Source organism: Hoplias malabaricus, chromosome 4 (assembly GCF_029633855.1).
Source record: "Hoplias malabaricus isolate fHopMal1 chromosome 4, fHopMal1.hap1, whole genome shotgun sequence".
Lineage (NCBI taxonomy): Eukaryota > Metazoa > Chordata > Actinopteri > Characiformes > Erythrinidae > Hoplias > Hoplias malabaricus.
The window spans coordinates 50,791,370-50,812,779 of record NC_089803.1 but is presented as its reverse complement, the minus strand read 5'-3'; the positions used below and the strand labels follow the sequence as shown (position 1 = coordinate 50,812,779).

General features: G+C 39.1%; 1 long non-coding RNA gene across 3 annotated transcripts; it reads left to right on the top strand.

Moving 5' to 3' along the window:
* The first annotated feature begins 1,011 nt into the window (after positions 1 to 1,011).
* On the top strand, positions 1,012 to 10,440 carry LOC136695579 (uncharacterized). Of its 3 annotated transcripts, none has more exons than XR_010802310.1 (4): positions 1,012 to 1,465; positions 1,835 to 1,936; positions 3,570 to 3,671; positions 9,655 to 10,440. It is a non-coding gene; the product is annotated as an uncharacterized lncRNA (long non-coding RNA). The 3 variants fall into 3 exon arrangements; XR_010802309.1 differs by lacking the exon at positions 9,655 to 10,440 and adding an exon at positions 5,463 to 5,560; XR_010802311.1 differs by lacking the exon at positions 9,655 to 10,440 and adding an exon at positions 5,065 to 5,148.
* Positions 10,441 to 21,410: the final 10,970 nt, after the last annotated feature.

Sequence of the window (21,410 nt, the reverse complement as noted above, 5' to 3'; positions counted from 1 at the left end):
AGGAGAGTAATGCACTGACCCCTCGACTGATCTGCATCTAAGCTCAGAATACGAGAACTGTTTATTCACATTTAGATGTGTACTTACAGTAAGTGAGTGAATGAATTACTGTGTTCCTCCATAGCTCCAGACTAACCTTAACATGCTCCCTATTCTCCTCACAAACATTCATCAGTTCCTCAAAGTACTCCTTCCATCCTTCAAATATCATCTCTTCATTAGTCTGCACAGTACCTTCTACATTCATTATCATCCTAACATGCTGTACATCCTCACATCCTGTTCCTCTCTCATCTCGCCAGTCCATACATGTCTTTTATTCTAACCTCAGTATTCATATTCTCATACAACTTTTCACGTGCATTTTCCCTAGCCTTTGTCACTTCTCCGTTTGCTTGATGCTGCATTTTTTTGTATTTCTTTAGACATCTCTCTTGAGATTCCAATTCTATTTTGTCGACCACTTCCTTCTTAAGATTTCCTGCATGATCTCCTCATTCCAGCACAAAGTCTCCTCCCTTCCTTCCTCTGTCCATACAACAAACACAGTACCTGTAGCCGATTCCCTCACTGCTTTTGCAGTCTCTGCCCATCTGTCCATCACCTCGTCCACCCCACCTAGCATCTGCCTCACCTCCTCCCTGAATCACACACCGTACTGTTCTTACTTTAACGTCCACCATCTGATCTGTGATTTAGCCCTCACCCACTTCCTTTTCTTCACCTCCAAATACATCCTACCTACCACCACCGTCTGATGATGCCTTGCTATACTTCACCCCTGCCACCACCTTACAGTCACTAAATTACTTCAGGTTGCTTCGCCTGCATAAAACATAGTCCACATGTGTAGACCTTCCTCCACTCTTAAATGTCACCCTATGCTCTTCCTTCTTCTGAAAATAAGTATTTACTACTGCCGTTTGCATTTTTTGGGGCAAATTCTACCACCATATCATCTACCTCTCTCCTTTTACCAGTCATAGTGCTAACGTTCAGTGTTTCCACTCTCACCTCCACCTTCCTCACCCTCTTCTTTATTTTGCCTCTTAACTCTTGTTCCCCCTCTCCTTCTCCTCCTGTGACCAACAGTATCCCAATTTCCACTGGTACACTGGCAGGAAACAATCCCAATGATGGACGTTGTTAACCCGGGCCTTCTCTGATCCGATATGGAACTCTTGTTAGTGATCTGCATTGTTAATTTGACATAGTTTATACAAAAGATAATCTTTCTGACACAACCCTCCCTATGTATACACGCTTGGGACCAGCATTACAATGCAATGTATTTCAGTGGCTAGGTTATGATTTGTCTGCCTACATTTACGCATATTGTGAGTTCCAGGAGGACAGTACAATTGAGACGGAGGAGAGTGAAAGCACTTGATGAAGCAGCACAGAATGTCATCAGTGCCACTATCAACACCAATGTATTGGAAGGTATCTCTAAACTCATATAAAGGTAAATCTAGTATAATCTTTTCTTCAAGATTAAATTGTGCATTATGTTTTTTTTTTTTTGCCTGTATAGTTCACTTAATGTTTTAAATTAGCAGCCTTTAAGCAGTTGTAGAGTAGTTATTTGTAATATAAGGAGTACTGGTAACATTCAGCTTTTTATTTTTATTTTCTGATAAATGCTAATGTGTTTTTAAAACTTTTCAATTTTTGAACTGAAGCTAGGTTATGCATAATATGTAGATTAAAATAAAAGATTGTGTATTCATTAAATTACACTGATAGTCTCATTTGTGGTTACCAAATGTTTAATATTAAATTGTGATATTTCATTAACTGTAGGCTGTTTTACTGTTGTTTGAAATCTCTGTAGAAGGCATGAGAGGACACCGCTGACATGATGGACATGGTAGAACAAACCCCCTGAGCTTCCGGTCCTGTGCTCAGCGCTGGAGCTCCGTCCTCTGACTTGGCGGTATTTAAAAAGGTTTCATATACATATAGTCATTGAAATAGGTTTTAGTGAGGCAGGTCACTGTGGTCAGTTGAAGTTAATTTCTCTGGTACAAAATTGTGATAGTTCATTGCTTTTGGGTGAGGCCTTAGGGATGGTACTGGTTACACATACTCTCAGGTCGTACGTTGTGGGGACCCTCTCAGGACGGAACTATTGAAAAGGTTTTGGTCAAATGTGCACACACACACTGTCAGGTCTTGCATAGTGGGGTCCCCGTTTAGGGAGAAACACCTACTAAAGCAGTACACGCACAGGTCAATATACAGACAGTTTATCTGAACTACAGTGTACATTACCCCATGGCTGATGTCACTGAGGGTCTAGTTTGAATTTGTTATTATTTTCTTTTCTGACACAGCTCTTTAAGCTTATATTAGTGACACACACTGTCAGGTCTAGCATAGCGGGGTCCCTGTTTAGGGAGACACACCTACTAAAGCAGTACACTCACAGGTCAATATACAGACAGTTTATCTGAACTACAGTGTACATTACCCCATGACTGATGTCACTGAGGGTCTAGTTTGAATTTGTTATTATTTTCTTTTCTGACACACCTCTTTAAGCTTATATTAATGACACACACTGTCAGGTCTAGCATAGAGGGGTCCCCTTCTAGGGAGACACTCCCACTATAGCAGTACACTCACAGGTCAATATACAGACAGCGTTTCTGAACTACACTGTACATTAGCTCATGACTGATGTCACTGAGAGTTTAGTTTGAATTTGTTATTATTTTCTTTTCTGACACAGCGCTTTAAGCTTATATTAGTTACACACACTGTCAGGTCTTGCATAGTGGGGTCCCCGTTTAGGGAGAAACACCTACTAAAGCAGTACACTCACAGGTCAATATACAGACAGTTTATCTGAACTACAGTGTACATTACCCCATGACTGATGTCACTGAGGGTTTAGTTTGAATTTGTTATTATTTTCTTTTCTGACACAGTGCTTTAAGCTTATATTAGTTACACACACTGTCAGGTCTTGCATAGTGGGGTCCCCGTTTAGGGAGACACACCTACTAAAGCAGTACACTCACAGGTCAATATACAGACAGTTTATCTGAACTACAGTGTACATTACCCCATGACTGATGTCACTGAGGGTCTAGTTTGAATTTGTTATTATTTTCTTTTCTGACACAGCTCTTTAAGCTTATATTAGTGACACACACTGTCAGGTCTAGCATAGAGGGGTCCCCTTCTAGGGAGACACTCCTACTATAGCAGTACACTCACAGGTCAATATACAGGCAGCGTTTCTGAACTACAGTGTACGTTACCTTATGACTGATGTCACTGAGGGTCTAGTTTAAATTGGTTATTTACTTTTCTGATTCAGCTCTTTCAGGTTGTATTGGCGGTTGTATTGGTGGTATAATCTGAAATTGTTACTTGTGTCAGGACAAATGTGTCTTACGTTTTTTAATACCATAGTGTATCCATGTCAAGTCAATTTGACTCAGCAATTGTTTAACTGATGAGAGATTAAACATGTTGTAAAATGTATTGCACTTTAAATACTAATGTATTTGTGTGTAGTGTTCACCGAAATGTTTTACTGTTGTTTGAAATCTCTGTAGAAGGCATGAGAGGACACCGCTGACACGATGGACATGGTAGAACAAACCCACTGAGCTTCCGGTCCTGTGCTCAGCGCTGGAGCGCCGTCCTCTGACTTGGAGGTATTTAAAAAGGTTTTATGTCCATATAGTCACTGAAATAGGTTTTAGTGAGGCAGGTCACTGTGGTCAGTTGAAGTTAATTTCTCTGGTACAAAATTGTGATAGTTCATTGCTTTTGGGTGAGGCCTTAGGGATGGTACTGGTTACACACACTCTCAGGCCTTACGTTGTGGGGACCCTCTCAGGACGGAACTATTGAAAAGGTTTTGGTCAAATGTGCACACACACTGTCAGGTCTAGCATAGTGGGGTCCCCGTTTAGGGAGAAACACCTACTAAAGCAGTACACTCACAGGTCAATATACAGACAGCGTTTCTGAACTACAGTGTACATTACCCCATGATTGATGTCACTGAGGGTCTAGTTTGAATTTGTTATTATTTTGTTTTCTGACACAGCGCTTTAAGCTTATATTAATGACACACACTGTCAGGTCTTGCATAGTGGGGTCCCCGTTTAGGTAGAAATACCTACTAAAGCAGTACACTCACAGGTCAATATACAGACAGTTTATCTGAACTACAATGTACATTACCCCATGACTGATGTCACTGAGGGTCTAGTTTGAATTTGTTATTATTTTCTTTTCTGACACAGCTCTTTAAGCTTATATTAATGACACACACTGTCAGGTCTAGCATAGTGGGGTCCCCTTCTAGGGAGACACTCCTACTAAAGCAGTACACTCACATGTCAATATACAGACAGTTTATCTGAATTACAGTGTACATTACCTCATGACTGATGTCACTGAGGGTCTAGTTTGAATTTGTTATTATTTTCTTTTCTGACACAGCTCTTTAAGCTTATATTAATGACACACACTGTCAGGTCTAGCATAGTGGGGTCCCCTTCTAGGGAGACACTCCTACTAAAGCTGTACACTCACAGGTCAATATACAGACAGTTTATCTGAACTACAGTGTACATTACCTCATGACTGATGTCACTGAGGTTCTAGTTTGAATTTGTTATTATTTTCTTTTCTGATAAAGCTCTTTAAGTTTATATTAGTTACACACACTGTCAGGTCTAGCGTAGTGGGGTCACCTTCTATGGAGACACTCCTACTAAAGCAGTACATTCACAGGTCAATATACAGACAGTTTATCTGAACTACAGTGTACATTACCTCATGACTGATGTCACTGAGATTCTAATTTGAATTTGTTATTATTTTCTTTTCTGATACAGCTCTTTAAGGTTGTATTGGTGACACACACTGTCAGGTCTAGCATAGAAGGGTCCCCTTCTAGGGAGACACTCCTACTATAGCAGTACACTCACAGGTCAATATATAGACAGCGTTTCTGAACTACACTGTACATTACCTTATGACTGATGTCACTGAGGGTCTAGTTTGAATTTGTTATTATTTTCTTTTCTGACACAGCGCTTTAAGGTTGTATTGGTGACACACACTGTCAGGTCTAGCGTCGTAGGGACCACTTCTAGGAAGACACTCCTACTACAGCAGTACACTCACAGGTCAATATACAGACAGCTTTTCTGAACTACAGTGTATGTTACCTCATGACTGGTGTCACTGAGGGTCTAGTTTGAATTTGTTATTATTTTCTTTTCTGATACAGCTCTTTAAGTTTTTATTGGTGACACACACTGTCAGGTCTAGCGTCGTAGGGACCACTTCTAGGAAGACACTCCTACTACAGCAGTACACTCACAGGTCAATATACAGACAGCTTTTCTGAACTACAGTGTATGTTACCTCATGACTGGTGTCACTGAGGGTCTAGTTTGAATTTGTTATTATTTTCTTTTCTGACACAGCTCTTTCAGTTTGTATTGGTGACACACACTGTCAGGTCTAGCATCGTAGGGACCACTTCTATGGAGACACTCCTAGTATAGCAGTACACTCACAGGTCAGTATACAGACAACATTTTCTGAACTACAGTTTACGTTACAGTGTATTTCTCTAAGTAATATGCATTTTCCCCAAGTATTTCTTTTCTTTTCCACAACTGCTGACTAGAATTTCAGCTGGTTCTGATAACTCCTCCACAGCTGCCCATAGTTTTCGGCACCTGATATCGAAGTTCACATGCATGGATGCAGCAAACTTGGCTACAAATCCCATAACACCTATCTCTACTGGTCTTGCATGTGCCTGCCACCCACGTTCTGTACAGTTCCCAAACTTTGTTCGATATTTGGACACTGAAAGCCGTGTTTGGTATTGAACCAACACAGGACACCATTTATTATATTGTTTTGAGGTTAGACTGTAAAAACTTATAGTTTGAAACAGACAGAAGCTCTGCAGGTCTCCCTTAGCCAGAGGGAGGGGCAGGTACTCCACAGAACATGCTTCTCATTGGTCCTCACTTGTATTAACTGTCCATGATTTATTTATATAAATTGTAATTAGTGAAGTATTTAAAATAGTAAAGCTATAAATGTGTCCCTAAATTTGGTTTCAGAAAGTTGGCAGCCTACAATTTCATAAATCACACTGCTTATTATTATAGAAAGAATAATTGTGCCCACACACTTTTATACAGGCCCACCCAAAGATCAATTTGTGGCTATGCCACTGATGTAGTTAACGTTTAGTCATAGTTCCTAGTTTGAATAAATGTAATAATATAAACTGGACTTGCTGCCACATCAGGCCATTGGTCTCGTTACACATACAAGGCTGGGGTTTGCATTCTTGCAATTTGCTGCTGATACAATTTAAATACAAAAATTCAGGTATCTCGTTTCCACCTGCCACTATCACTTCTCTCATTGAAGTGTTTGTAAAATAAAATAACTGTAGTTAGTAAGGCCTACCGATTTACATAGACTTAATATATTAACCGAAATAATAAATCTTGTAAAGTACTGTATGAAAAAAATATGAGAATGACACCCTGCCTTTACGATGTTTGTTGGATGTGGCCCTTGAGTAAAAGTAATTGGGGACCCCTACTCTATTGTATCTCTGCATTTCCACCAAAAAGGAACCAGAACGGTTCCAGTTCGCAAGGTGAATTTGGAACCGTTTGGTATGTTTCCATCTACACAAACTGGTTCGCGACCTAGAAAAGTTTGTTCCCAGCTGAGTTTCAAATGCAGCGTTATTGCACTGCGGAGCTTGACAGGGTAATTTACAACGTTTCAAATAAATAAATAAAAAGAAATAAAACAGGAACACGCCCTGTTTTTTTGTTTCTGGTGCTGTTTGTGTGCGATTCCATTTGTGTTGGTCAGAGCCGCAGCTCTCGGTTACGTTTCTCTGCTGTTCACAAGCTCAGCAGGACGGCTCTGAACTCGGCAACATTTACACAGTATTATATCTCACTCGGGTCTGACTTCATGGTAAACAAAGAATAAATAATGACTCTAACAATGAGTCTAACAGTCTTTGGTGCTGGCGCTGTATTCAGGCACAGCGACTCCCCCGCTAATGACGCATACCTGTTTCCCCTTTAAACGTGTAGAAACACAGCAGTTCATTGGAAAGAACCAAGGTTCCAAGAATCAGGAATGGAACCGGTTTAGGAGCCAGAGTTCTTTTGGTGAAATAGCGCTGTGATTGACAGCAACAAATCAATGTTCTGATCGGTTAAATAAACCTCACTATATGATTGGTACAGCTAAAGCTTTCCTATTGGTACATCAGTTGGCCAATCAGGGTCAAAAATTCACAACTGTGAAAAGAGATTTACACAAGCAGCAGAGAAGGTGAATGTGTGCATCTTTTGTCACATTTGGAACATAAAGGTTTGCTCTGGTGCATTTTAAAACAATACTCACAAATGTAATGGACTTTGTAACTGCTTTTGAGCAACTACATACACGAAATTTTAACTGTGCTTGAGCAACTACATACACGTAAAACTAAAATCCACAAATGTATTGGAATGCACAAATTTAAAACAACAACTACAATAATAAATTAAATTCACAAATGTGCAAAAAAGATTTGCATTTGTAAATGAAATGTTGTGAATGTGTGAATCAGTAACTTCTCAAACGGTTTAAAATGTGCAAGAGCAAACCTTTTTAAAGTTCCAAATGTGACTGGGGGAATTTTTGAATGAGATGGAAAAATCCACACATTCTCCTTCTCTGTTGCGTTTGCGAATCTCTTTTTGCAGATGCGGATTTAAGACCCTGTTTTGACGGCCAATTGATGGACCAATAGGAAATCTTTAGCTGGACCAAGAAGATTGTGAGGTTTGTTTAACCAATTGGAACATTGATTTGTTGCTGTCAACCATAGCGCTTTTCCACAAAATGAACTCAGGTCCGTGAACCGCCGCGTTTCTACGGACAGCAGAGAAACGTAAACAAGAGCCGCGGCTTTGATCAACGCACATGCAATTGCGCCTAACTTCACCAAAAACGCATAAAAATGGGGCATGTTCCTGTTTTTTCCTATTATTTATTTCTATGAAACGTTGTGAATGACCCTGTCAAGCTCCACTGGGCGATAACGCTGTATTTGAAGCTCTGGGCTCTTGGTTACATTTCTCCGCTGTTCACAAGGTCAGCAGGATGCCTCTGAACTCAGCCATAGTGTCTCCGTTCATGACGTATTCCATGTCCTCAAAATGTGTAGAAATGCGGTGGTTCACTGGAAAGAACCAATGTTCCTAGAATCAGGAACAGAACTGGTTCAAGAACCAGAGTTCTTTTGGTGGAAAAGCGCTATAGTTGACAGCAACAAATCCGATTGGTTAAACAAACCTTGCGATCTGATTGGTCCAGCTAAAGCTTTCCTATTGGTCCATCAATTGGCCTTCAAAACAGGGTCTTTAATTCGCAACTGCAAAAAGAGATTCGCACACACAGCAGAGAAGGCGAATGTGTGTTTTTTTCCATCTCATTCAAAAACTCCCACTGTCACATTTGGAACCTTTAAAAAAGGTTTGCTCTTGCACATTTTAAGTATTTTACTGATTCACACATTCACAACATTTCATTTACAAATGCAAATCTTTTTTACACATCTGTGAATTTAAGTTATTATTATTGTAGTTGTTGTTTTAAATTTGACGTATACATTTGTGGATTTTAACGTGTATGTAGTTGCTCAAACACAGTTACAAAGTCTGTTACATTTGTGAGTATTGTTTTACAAACTCAAAATTTTTTACCCTTTTTTGACTCCGTATTTGACTCCAGAACATTAGTGCAGAGAGTACAGTGCAGTAATTACAAAGATCTTAAAATACATACAGAACAGGACCAGTAGACACAACACAGACAACAGTGTAGTTCTTCTTCTCATCAGCCTATGCCTCAAATTCTCATTGATGGGAGCTTGTCTCTTCGCTCACTGTCAGTCACAAGTCTCATACTACTGGATATTTATTGGCTGTTTGCATGGCATCAGCGATTTCTGGGCAAGCTCTTGTATCACATCTTTCAGCGGTTCACATGTAGCAATCGAGATAGTGTTGATTTGCCTCTGACCTAAGGGTTGTTCCCGTGATCCCCTAAAACAGTCTTTGACAAGAAAATCGGGGCTACAATCGTGCAGTGTGATCATATATCAGGAATCCATCAAGAAACATGTAATTGAATGATATTTATGAACGTACTTGTTTTATGAATGAGATGGATTCACTCAAGTATAAAGAAATGGTAAAAAGGTACTCTACTAAGTATTAATTACACCTGTCACAAGGGTTTTAAAAGGTGTTTAATAATTCTGAGGCAGTAGTTATTTTGGGCATTTTTTGTTGGATTGGGAGAAAACAATTTTATCTATTTAAATTGTTATTTTAATCACTTTTTGCAAAAAAAAATAGCTAATAATCCTAATTTGGGGCTTGATACCATTTTGAGTGCCAATGTAGGTCTGTTTTCTCTTTTGCATGTTGTAAGAAAAACAGCCTTATTAAATCATGCAATTTGTGCCAAAAAAGATGTTGGTAAAAGAGGAAAGTTTTTATTAAAATTTAGGCATAGGAAAATTTCCTTTGAGATATATATATATATATATATTTTTTTTTTGTCACCTAGGTCCAGTGAATTCCATGGAGTGGAGAAGCTCATGTTGATGGAAAGTTCCTGGAAAGCTGTTTGTTCACTGTATACATCTGAACAGTGGGCTCTTAAACCTGTCTCTGCAATGTTGTGATGTGATTTATATTGTTTTAAAGTTTCTGTTTTCAGACTTGATCAAAGCACTCTCGGACCAGGCAGTTTTGATAGGAACACCTTGTGTTTATACTCACTGTTCATTTCATCAGCTCCATTTACAATGTAGGAGCATTTTGTAGTTCAGCATTTACAGAATAGTTTCCATTTCTTGTGCTGCATGCTTTGTTTACCAGATTTCACCCTGTTCTTCAATGGGCAGTACTCCTAGAGGACCCCCACCTAGCGCGATTTGTTTTGATTCCAGATACATTTCTTGGGGTGAGGTTGTGGTAGTGAAAAGCCAACCAGGGACCAAACAGTCCAGTAGTGTAGGTCCCATGCATTGCACAAGCACAATTAATGTGTTGCTCTGGTATGAGTGGATCAGACATGGCAGTGCTCCTACATGGTAAGAGTAACTAATATAATGGACAGCGAGTGTAAGTACAGTGTTCGTAATGGAGTTCTTGGTTAATATCATAGATGGACTGTCTCATGTCAATTATTCTGAGTTTATATTGTGTGTGTTCATATTGATTTTTAATTTTCTTTAGCCTAGCTAAGCTCATCAGTTATTCAAGGTATTATTTATTTATATTGTGTTTTAATCTCTCAGTTTTTGGCTAACTTCATTGCTTCTACAGTATGTACACATCTGTGCCTATCTTTTTCAGAGTTTAATAAAAGAACAAATTAGTTCAAATAACGTTAAAGGTTAATAAATTAATCTTTAAACTAATGCATTGACCTGGATTAGTTGTTTTTCTGCATTAATTATAGATTACACATTGTTCTCTATCAAAATGAAATTGGTCCCCACAAAGAATGAGAACAGGTGATTTGTGTAATATTAGGTCCCCAAATATACTCCAAACCTGAAATGTCCCCACAAGTCACGAGGACGTCTGGTCAGAATCAATTTTGGTGAGATATTTGTAATTTGAAGTGATATTAAGATTCACAAGTGCATTTTGACAAAGCATGATTTTTTTCAAGTCTGTAGCACCTTGGGAAAGGGTGGACCCCACAATGTGAGTATTCCTCCAGGTGACCCCCACAACGCACAGAAACAAGTATGTGTGTGTGTGTGTGTGTGTGTGTGTGTGTGTGTCTGTGTTGCCCTGTGAAGGTCTGGCGCCCCCTTCAGTGTGTATTTCAGCCAACTTCTCTGGGCCTGAGCTGATTTAAAATTGACTGAAGAGAACTGGAAGATTTCCCAGTGGTACAAAAAAAGTCAATTTTTGTCAGCATATGTAATGTATGCGGTTGCATTTGTGCATGTCATGGATGATTTGCCCTTTTGTGAAGACACTCTTAATGCTGAACGATATATACAGGGTTTGGAGCAACATGCTGCCATCCAGATAACAGGTTTTTCAGGGAAGTCCTTGTTTATTTCAGTAAGACAAACATCTAAAAGTGTCTGATTGCTAAACTAGAGGTGTCACTTGTCACCTCCCAAACATTTACAAAGTGTTTTTTTTTAAATAAGGGGTAATGCAAAAGAGTGGTAACTATACCCCCATACTATACCTTTTAAAATAGGCAAATATTTGTCAAAAACAATTAACTTTCTCAGTTTTAACACTTTAAATATTGCCTTTATATTGTCTTAAATTACATTATTTATTTATTTTTATTTATTTATTTTTGGACATTGACTCAACATTTCTGGAAATGGAGTTGTAAATTTGTGTATATTTTTGTAAATGAGCCAAGACCATTCATAAAAAGATAACTACAATAAACACTTAAAATATTCTGTTTTAGGCAGGCTTCAAAGCACTCTGGCCTTTTTCAAATTGGCAGCAAAACATTAGGTATCAGCTTCTTTAGTTAAATCTAAATCTAATTTGGCCTTTATCAGCTTTAGTTCAGTGAATGGGTGTTGCTTCTCTTCTACTAATTTAAATAACCTGGATAGTGTGTGTGTTTGTCAGCCAGCAAATTCAGTTAAAATGTAAGAAAATTAAATGGAAAAAAGTAAAACAGACAACTGATTATGTTTCAGTGCAGCATTTCGAAAGGCTCCAGTTATACCAAGGTTAGAAGGAATTGGTTTTAAAAAGTTTTTCTCTTTGTACATTCAACACAGCAGACAACTCCTCAGGAATTGCGCTTGAGGGATGCATTTATTTTTTTGTCCCCTGAACAGTGAAATGAAATACACATTCAAACCAGTGGACAAAGGCGTCCTGCCATTTGTGCTCTGGATCCTACTTTCAGGTTTCCATTACATCAAAAGAGGGTGCAGATAATGCCAAGGAGATAATGGATGTCCTTAATTTATAGTCAGTAACAGAATAACACAGAATCTGAACTTCTGAATACCTCCAGCAAGCTTTGATGATGCAGTGATAGCCACACCTGCATTACAATAGTTATTGTTAGTCATGTTAGTGTATATCAGCCTCCAGGTCATTGCCAGCCGTCACAGTATTAAGTTGCTGAGGGTATGGTACAATAAGACAGCGCTTGAATGACTTCATTATTCCATATGAACACTCCATATCATATAGAGATATGGATTATTTTCTCAGAGAATGGTTACAGAATAAGATATGTGGTGTGTGTGTGGGGGCGGCACGGTGGTGCAGCAGGTAGTGTCGCAGTCACACAGCTCCAGGGGCCTGGAGGTTGTGGGTTCGATTCCCGCTCTAGGTGACTGTCTGTGAGGAGTTGGTGTGTTCTCCCCGTGTCCGCGTGGGTTTCCTCAGGGTGCTCCGGTTTCCTCCCACAGTCCAAAAACACACGTTGCAGGTGGATTGGCGACTCAAAATGTGTCCCTAGGTGTGAGTGAATGTGTGTGTGTTTGTGTTGCCCTGTGAAGGACTGGCGTCCCCTCCAGAGTGTATTCCCGCCTTGCGCCCGATGATTCCAGGTAGGCTCTGAACCCCCCGCGACCCTAAATTGGATAAGCGGTTACAGATAATGGATGGATGGATGGTGTGTGTGTGGCTGTCACAGGCTGTCCTCTCTGTGGAGAAACCTTGAATATATTGTCTGTAGTGATGGTACAAGCACAAAATGAAAGGGCTGGATGCACAAAAGCTGTTCTCAAATGCTCTCTTAAAGTATTAATTTGTTTTCTTAAGACAGGTTTTATTATTTTTTCTTCTGTAGGCAGTTTGTAATTAAGTTTTTCATACTGAATTGTAGTTAATAAATACCATGAGCCACATTTTTTTTTTTAAAAAGTATCTACTATTATTACCAACTTTCTGTTAAATCCATGCAGCTGATAGCAAAATTTAAGTCCCAAAAATTTAACTGAACAAGAATTAGAAGTAAAGGCAGAGGAAGGAGCTACTTTTTTTCCTCCCATTTTTCCCTTATAAAGAAACGTACAGTACTTAAAAAAAAGTAGTTCAGCTAAATATATTGATCATTTTAAAGGATTACCTGGACTATACCCAACTATAATACAAGTGTGGGGCTTTTGAAGTATTTAGGAACATATATATTTAAAGATTAAATATTGTTCTTTGAATGTTTCTTAAGAGAAAAGTAAATACATGTCTTATGAAGGTTTATGAAGAGTAATTTTTAGTTTTAATTTTTACCTTAAGTATTAAGTAAAAATTACAAGAGTAGTAGACCCCAAGAGAATTCCATCTCTTGGGGTATCTCATAAATAAGCACAAAACTTATAGGGGGAACCCAACACATTTCTTTCATGTTCTCCGGAGTAGGGCTGGTGTCTGCCAAGCACACATCAAAAACAAGGCAAAGCTTTAAATTTTACCCAAGCAGCCCATTTTGGTAAGCCAATTAAATTGCTGATGATATGTAGTAGACCTCATATTTTCTCTTATCCATATTAAACTAAATGCATATTAAGCTTACCACATTTTGCCCCCTATAATATGCTAATATCTGCTGCCAACAGAGGAACTGAAGGTCTGGCAGGTATTTTCTATTATTTTTTATATAAGAAAAAAATATGTTGCCTTTATTGCTGGATTCAATGTGATAGTTCCTAAATAAGAGTTGCTGTTTTAAGCGGTTACAGATAATGAATGAGTGAGTGAATGAAGGTATCAACCTGATGAAGTTTTAGATCTGTGGCTCAAACTATGGTATGTGAAGCAGCAAGAAGTGTTACGCCAAAAGACCTCAGAAAATGTACTACTTAATAAAGGAATTTATCCATAACTGAAAATCTAAAGTTTTTATGTATAAATTACAAAATTCATTTGTGTTGTAGAAAAATGCAATGTGCTATACACCATAGTTGATTATGTCTGTAGGGAACGGGGGACAGCATTCCCCTGCTTTTTTTTTTTTCCAGGAAGGGAACATGATCCCCCAGTTTTTTAGAAATCCATGTAAAGGTTTTATTATAATAAAATAGAAGAAAAGACGGCTGAAGGAAAACGTGTCCATTCTTCGTGTCATTTTGCAGCCCTAAAACAAGGTTTAACACAGTGCCACTCCTCATTCACCTACTGTTATAAGTGCAGAGAGCCGCTATGAGCACCTGACACAAGCCCCCGCCATGCTGTTTTCACCTGTAACCTATTAAAGAAAATAACTGATATTAGCTAACGAGATAATTTTATGTCAAGAATGCAAATTTCAAGTAAATAAAAGCAACAAAAACATGCAAAAATTCAAGCAAGATGTTGCCTTATACCCCCGGAACCGAGGAAGAACCACAGAACAGAGGGGCGCATATGTTTCTGTGGTAAAAATCATAGGTGGTACTTGGAGGTTTTGGTTTGATAATGGGTGGTACTTGGTCTAAAAAGTTTGAGAACCACTGGTTTAGAATAAAATCTTTGAAGCAACAGATGTGTTAATGGCTCTGACCTTCTACAAGGTGAACATCTACCAGTTGGACCAACAATGTAGGAGTGTCTGATAGAGTGGACATTAGAATAAGCCACCAACAAAATCATATCTGCTCTGTGGTGGTTCAGTGGGAGGTCCTGGCCATGGAAGAAAAAGTTGAATGGGGTCTAACAAAGTATGCAGAGAAACTGCAGTATGCAGAAAGTATGCAGAAATACAAAGTGCTCCTGTATGGTGAGTGAAACTGATAAAATGGACAAAGCGTGTAGATACAAGTACGGCCCTAATCCAGTGATCGTTTATTGTATATTTACTAAACCAAGTTTGCCATAAAGTTCATCTTAAAGTGTGAACCATTGGTTTTCACAACTCTGCTCTATTTTCTTATAAAAATGGATAAAGCAATGGGGACGTGGTGGCGCAGCCGGTAGCGTCGCAGTCACACAGCTCCTGGGGGTGTGGGTTCGAGTCATGCTCCGGGTGACTGTCTGTGAGTGTGTTCTCCCTGTGTCCGCATGGGGAGTGTTACAGTTTCCTCCAAAAACACATGTTGGTAGGTGGACTGGCTACTTAAATGTGTCTCTAGGTGTGAATGTGTGTGTCGCATTGTGAAGGACTTGCACCCCTTCCAGGGTGTGTTCCTGCCTTACACCCAGTGATCCCAGGTAGGCTCCGGACACACTGCGACACTGAGTTGGATTACAGACACTGAGCTGGTTACAGACAGTGAATAAAAGGATGGACAATGCAGTTACAGCGTACATTACACTTTCCAGAGGTCATGAGTTTCCCATCAAAAAATATTAACAGAAGTTGTCTGTGCAGTTCAATTTCACACACACACACACACAAAAAATAGCATCCAGGAAAATAAATAAATAATCATATGAGTGAAGAGATTGTTTGATGTGTTTTGGTATGATGTGATTGCTGAAAGCGATCTTTTCGCAGTAGATGCTACTTATTTTTTTCAAGGCAGATGTTTAAAAAAAAAAAAGAAGAAATGTATGGAATGCTGCAAGTGTGCCAGAAGCTCCAAAAGATATTCATAAATTCAATTACAGTGAATGTTTTGTCTGCACTTCAAACGCAGGCCGCAATTATGCATATCTTTCACTTATGGATGAGCACTTCTCAGCTGGAGAGGATCATCATTTCAGAATTGAAAAAAAAGGGAAAAAAACTCAAAAAGCAAACATGAAAAAGAGAGGCAGCAAAGAGCCTTGAGAGTGGTCTTTCCATTTTTTTTTTTTCGACTGAAACCTTCTCTTTTGCCTGCTTTTAAGTCTGAATAATAACTCTGCTTTGTGAGTTCTTTTATTGATTTTGCTTTTGTCTGAGCTGTCTTTGTATAGAGAGCTTAGTCTCAAAATACTTTACAAATGTGTAAATATTAATCCACAAATTAAACACAAATCACAAATATGTTTCACAACTCACAAATGAACACATCCCAATCTGTGTCTCACAGTCTGCAATTTGTACAAATACAGTTACATTCATAAATATGCGTGTAACAAACAAATATTTTTTAAAGACACTCTGGGGGTATTTTCATTTTATACTATGTTTATTTCTTATATAGTATGCTCTACTTGTATGGTAAATAATTGTACCAGAGGTCAAAAGTAAGAACAACAAATGAGGTACTAATTAGCTGAAGGGACAGGAGGGTCATCTCACAAATAATGTAAAATGACCCTGATGATTTTATGAGAGTATGTATGGTTAGGTATGTTTTCATTCATTAGGTATGTTTTGTCATAATTTTTACTGCTGACAGTGCTTGGTTTATAATAACACAAAATAAAGTGTATAGCTACACAAGAACTTGGAGTCAGCCATGAAAACAGGTCTCCAAAAAACATTTATATTATATATAGCAGTGGCGATTGCTCTAAGACTGCAAGGGAAGCTCAGCTTCCCCTAAAATGTAAAAAAATAAGTGATCAAATATATACTGTTGTGTGTACATGTCACTGAATAAATATGCACTACAACGCGCTCAACTTTTGTTCAGAATCAGCTTCTTATCACTCGTAAAGATGCGGCTTTGCTCTCAATCATTCCTGCAGTTTCACAGTGATTTAAACAGTGAGGACGCTGAGTGTCCACAGAGTTCAATAGCGAAGCAGCGAATTGCACCTGACAGGAATATCAGGTGTAGCAAACCTTGAGGCTTATTGTTTTACTGCCAAAATGCTAAAACATGAATTAAACTGTTGCAGTTATTGAATGCTGTTGCTGTTTAGTTTTTGAGGCATCATTTTATTGTCTGGTTTTATAATAAAATGAAATAAAATTGAAAAACTGCAAAATTGAAATTGTACGAAGAAAACTAATTATCTCTCAAGCTATTTTTATGTAATATATTAAAACAGCATAGAAATCACCGATTTCAGCCGCCTACACTCAACTATTCTCTAGAAAAAAAGAGAGCCCACCCTGCTCTGTACTGATTATTTACACCTAGAGCAGGACGCCATTTAAACTCAGACTTTTAAACCGCAACAGACATGTAAAATCTCTCCAGATTATGTCTTTAAAAATTTCTTACAGTCTCAGAAAAGGAGCCGCACCGATGAAAAGCTCCAAAAGATAATCCATTGCTCACCAGGCCACAGTAAACAGTAAATATGTTTTGTGCATAATGGTAACGCACTGTTCTAAAGTTCCTGGAGCCCAGGCAATTGGAAAGTTCTACGTAAACTCTTCGTGAATTTAAACCTGAGGGCGTTCCTTCTGAGATTCAGGTAGCGGTATTCTATTACCCGGGAATGGGGTGCGCTGCTGGATTCTAGAGGGATTTGCACACCGAAATAATTGACACCTCTGTAAACCAATAGCAGGGACTTAGAGGACAAACGGATTGTCCGAAAATGCCCTATTTTTGGGTTCCACCATTTTGTATGAGTGTCCGAAAACCTAGTGCAGAATTTTCTGTGCACTCAAACAATCCCACAGCGCACAGCAAAATTTAGTATACAACCCATGTACACTAGCTGACACTATTGGATAGTGGATACCCCTAATGCACTGTGCTGTTTGGTAAAAACCTGCATGAGTTAGGGTCTAAAACCATTCACTACTCTCCTGAATTCCATTCTCTATAATAGTGCACTGTATAATGAGTAATATGGAGAATAGTGGATAGGGACCCATTCACAGCGATAGAGAGGCGAGATCATTCACTCTCTGGGCCTGGGAGGAGTACTATAGCTGAAAGAGCACCATCCGGGCCATCCGGCAAAAATATTGAGCTACTTGTTTTTATCACAGAAAAACCAAATAAAATGTTTGTGTTTTGTGACAGATATTTTTAAAATTTTGGTCATTTTCAGGTACATATTGTCTACTTTCAGAAAATGTTCCATAATACTTATTTGTTTTTGCTTAAAAGTGGTCTCTAGTGAATCAGACAATGTAAAGAAATGGCTAGCCTGTTATCCTCAGCACCCAATAACACATTGTTTAGCCCTAAAATAATATGCGCTTTTTTTTTTTGCCTTTTTTCAGTATTTACAGGTTCTCAGTTGGAACTTAAATGATGGGAACAAAAGCCTGAAGGTGAATGAATGCCTTGGCCCAAGTGTCTACATCAGTTTAAGCCTTGAATCATCATTCAGCTATTTGTACACTTTAGGAAGTTAAAATGGAGTAGTACAAACTGCTCTAAAATGATCCAAACACTGCATCCATGCAAAGAGGTTAGCAGGTGTTGAGGGCTCAGGGATCTGCAATGAATAATTGTTTTTTCATTCATTGTCTGTAATCACTTATCCAGTTCAAGGTCAAGGTGTGTCGAGTCTACCCAGAATCACTGGGCGCAAGGCAATCCACCGACCAACTTGTGTTTTTGGCAAAATCCTCACAGACAGTCACCTAGAGCACGGCTCAAACTTAGAATCCCAGGACACTCAAGATGTGTGACAGCGACACTAACTTTTGTTCATCCATGTCTCTGTGAATGAATGAATGAATGAATGAATGAATATCAGAAGATTTTTTTGTGCTTTAATCCCAGAGCATTGTGTTACCAACAGTTTGAAAAGGAGCAATATCTGGCTTTATATGTCTTAGAAGAATCTTGCTTCTCTTCACCCTCCCAGCTTGGTAGCATTGTGTGCTGGGGCAGTTCTAGCAAGTGGATAAAATTGGAAGTGAATAAAATAGGGAGAAAAATATTAAAATAAATTATTGTCAGTTTGTAAATGTAACTGTACATGTGCAGTACTTGTTTCTGACCGTGTAAGCTGTGATTTGGCAGGAGTGTGTGTGATACTGAAAAAGTGTGTTATACTACAGGGTTCTGGTCTGAGGCCCGACTCCTGGAGCCAGAGTTATATTCTTCCACCTGCCAGCTCAGAGGGATGCCCGGCTTGCCTCACAGCTTCATGGGTCGCTTCCTGTGGTAGATGCAGGCCAGGGGGAAGTCATTAGCTCCTCCCTGCTGTGATCTTTTAATTCAGTACATCCCACCACTGAGATCCCCTACCATCCACAACAAAATGCTGCCTACATACACAAGTTGTCACAAGCACTTCCCAGCCTGGACACCAGAGGTCCTCCTCCCACTAGTACTGAAGGGTCACCATGACAACAAGATTGATCTCACCTGCACCTCATCCTTTCCCCAGGTTTTAAACAATTCCATCCCCTCAGTTCCCTGCAAAGTATTGTCAGTGCAACTGCAATTCTGAGCCTCTCTCTTTTCCTAATCATAGTGGGCCTATTTTGACACTTGCCTGGCCTCCTTTCTGGATTTTTGACTGGGACATTCTGTCCTACCTGACTTTCATCCTAACCTCCTGCCTGGTGTTGATGTGGCACAGAATATTTCACATTCACAGGATCCAGCAGAACAAATTGATCTTCACTCACCGGGGTCTGCTCAATGACAATTAATGGCAAATCATGCTCAACAATTGCTTCATATAACCACGTCTCTTGATGAACTCCTCTGCACTATTCAGGCTCTCCAAACTCAATCACAAACACAGCCAATATATTTCCCGCTAACCCTCCTCAACAACCCATAAACTCTCCTCCGGTAGATCCAGATCTTTCACTGCCCTTGGTTAGAATAGCTCTCCCACATATATATATATTGTCTCACCAGGTCAGTGTAAAGGTTTTTTAATGCAGTGTTCCATATTATTTTTCTCGTGCTAACACAGCATTTCTCTCAGAGTCTGCAAAAAAAGCTTTTGTTATATACCTTCCCCAAGCAACTTGGGGAGCTTGAGTTCTGGAATTTCTCACTTATGTGCAGTTCGAAAAGCTTTTTAAGGAGGTTTTTGATTATTTCCCAACCTGTAAAATCCTGGAGTGTTTTTTTGTTAACTCTTAAGCCAGGTAATACACCAGCCGCAGACCACGTTCTGCAGTTCCATATCTTGGCAGCTGAAACTGGATGGAATGACAGTGTGCTTAAAACATTTTACAGAAAGAGCCTCAATGACACCCTCAAGTCAGAAATGGCCTGTGACACATCATTGGACTTACAAAAGCTTGTTTAGTTGTCTATTACTCTGGACAATCTCATTACATTCAGATGTCGTCAAACACCCACTTCTTTCGTTTCACACAACGTCCCACACTACCTTCCATGACCACGTCCAATCAGTTTCTTCCACCAACTGTAGTTGAGCCAATGGAAATAGGCAGAGCATTACTAAGCCCCGAAGAATGCCAGAGATATGTATGAAGGGCTATGTTTTTATTGCGGTGATGAAGGGCATCTCAAGTCATCCTGCCCTTGCTTTTTCCAACTTTTGAGAATCGCAAACTCATAATACTTGTGACTTTAATTTGAAGCTTACAACATTTCTCTTTTCCAGCCTTGAAAAACAGGAAATTTTATCAATCAAGGCCTTATTAAACAACTCAACATTCCTCTTTGCAGCATCAGTACTCCTTTATCAGTAAAAGGATTAGATGACAAACCCATTTATTTCTGTTTGCGTTATGTCTACCACACCCGCACTTATCCTGGTTACAGGCATTCTCCACACAGAAACATTTTCCTTGTTATCCATTCTGTCCCCTGAAAACCCAATTGTGCTTGGTTATCCCTGGTTAGCATTGCATAAACCTGTCATCTCATCTGGAGAACTCAGTAGTGTTCCTTCTGTTTTGCCCATTGTATGTCTAATCCTTGTTTAACCACCACCATTGAATGCCCCAACACAAAAACCGAAATGGTTCTACCTTCAGAATATGTAGACTTTTCATCAGTTTTTAGTAAACCTAAGGCAGCATCACTTCAACAACACAGACCCAGTGAACGTACCAAAGGGCTCCTCCCCAATGCTGTACCTCCACAAGGCAAAGTGTATTTATTTATTGATTTATTGTTGTGGAGAAGAAAGATGGTGGGAAACGTCTTTTCATAGATTAGAGGTCTTTTCTATAACATTCAAAAACTGCTATCCCTTGCCCCTAGTCCCATCTGCCATTGAACAAGTGAGAGCAGCTACCATTTCACTAAGTTAGATTTACAAAGTGCATACAATCTCATTTGCATTAAAAAAGGGGATGAATGGAAAATGCCTTTTGTCACCACATCAGGTCACTATGAGTATCTAGTGGTGCCTTATGGTATGGCAAATGCATCTACCAGTTTTCAATCGTCTATTAATGATATTTTTCAGGACATAATTAATAGCTTGGTCATTGTATACATTGATGATATACTTATATATTCTCCTTCTCTACTCGAACACATTTACCATGTCAAATAGGTTCTGCAATGCCCTTTAAAAAACAACCTCTATGTTAAACTGGAGAAATGTAAATTTCACAAACCAGTGGTGTCATTTCTAGGACATGTGCTCAGCACA